Below are 1,778 nucleotides of genomic sequence, written 5' to 3' on the forward strand. Positions count from 1 at the left end.
AAAAAAAAAAAAACCAGTTTAAATTTTTATTTAATAATTTCCTGCTCCAAAACCCTGAAATGTCTTGGAAGATGCGAGGTTAGCTTTAATAACAGATAACTCCACTTCCACAAGCAGGAATGCTTGCACAAGTTCTAGTTTCTGGGAAACTGCAGTTCAACTCGTAAGAAAAATTCAAGCTATGGAAACAGAGAGAGAGAGAGAGACAGAGAGAGACAGAGAGAGACACACAGAGAGAGAGAGAGAGACAGAGAGAGAGACAGAGACAGAAAGAGAGAGGAGAGAGACACAGAGATAGAGAGAGAGATAGAGACAGAGACAGAAAGAGAGAGGAGAGAGACACAGAGAGAGACAGAGAGAGGAAAGAGACAGAGAGAGAGACAGAGAGAGAGGAGAGAGGGGTAATGCCCCTCCCCGCCCCCACACCAAACATAGGGCTTCAGCATTTCAAAAATAATTTGCTTTTTGTTTTGTTTTTCAGACAGGGGCCTACTAAGTAGCCATGGCTGGCCTCAAAAAATTACCAACATCCACCTGCCTCTGCTTCCCGAGTGCTGGGACCTAAAGTGTGTACCACTCTGCCTGGTTTTGAATTAGGCTTTAACCTAATGGCAAATTCTATGACTAGGTTATAAGAATAGTTTTAAAAAAAAGAGCCTCAGGAGAGTGAGGACAGGAACATGGAGAAGGAAGAGGACACCTGGGCTCTACAGTCAAGACTCTAAACAAGTCTAAAACAGAGCGAGGGGGCTGGAGAGATGGCTCAGCAGAGGCTGCTCCTCCACAGGTCCTGAAGTGAAATCCCAGCAACCACCAGGTGGCTCACAACCATCTGTAATGAGACCCGATCACCTCTTCTGGTGTGTCTGAGGACAGCTACGATGTACTCACATACATAAAATAAATGTTAAAACAAAATAAAACAGAAACCAAGAAATGGCTTTAAAATATTTTAAAGATTCAGATGACGTATCCACTTAGCGTGTATGCTGCTGTGTCACAGTTTCTCTCCTCCAGTGAAGTCATCGTAGCTGATGTTTCTATGGCTTCTTGTTCTACTTGGATTTAAGTATTGAAGTGGTACACAAAAATTCAAAGATTCTGTATCCATGTCGTCCAAAAACAGGACCATCGGCCATAGGTGGTTAGTGCTATGAACGTAGAATGCACAGCAGACTTTCAAGACAATATGGCAATGGTAATGTAGCTCAGTGGCTAGGGTCTACAAGGCCCAGGACTTGATCCCCAGTGGTACAAGGCAAAAGGACTACATGAATAAAATGTAGCCCTGGCTGTCCTAGAACCACTCTGTAGACCAAGCTGGCCTCAAACTCAGAGATCTGCCTCTGCTTCCCAAGTGCTGGAATTAAAGGTCGATTATTAATCGTTTAATTATTGTGACTATATAGATAGTAGGCTAGTAATATTAACTTTGTCCATTTCTCCTTAAAATTTAAATTAGACATACGCTTCTGAATTAGATTTTACACGAGATACGTGGGAAATAGTTGTTCTAGAGCAAAGTCCTGGGAATTGTTACGTGTGAACAAACCTTCGTTACTAGGTGAGAGGTTACGGGCTGTGGTGGCGCACTCTTTAACCACAGCACTCGGGAGGCAGAGGCAAGCCACCCACATCTACAGAAAAGCTCCAGATAGCCAGCCCACAGAGAAACCCTGTTTCAAAAAAAAATTAAAAATTAAAAAAAGGCATAAGACAATATATGGAAATTTCATTTTGGGGGGAAAAAGGCCATTACTTCGACTGGACTTAGGAGA

This window comes from Rattus norvegicus, chromosome 10 (genome assembly GCF_021556685.1).
Source record: "Rattus norvegicus strain SHRSP/BbbUtx chromosome 10, alternate assembly SHRSP_T2T, whole genome shotgun sequence".
Taxonomy (NCBI): Eukaryota; Metazoa; Chordata; class Mammalia; order Rodentia; family Muridae; genus Rattus; species Rattus norvegicus.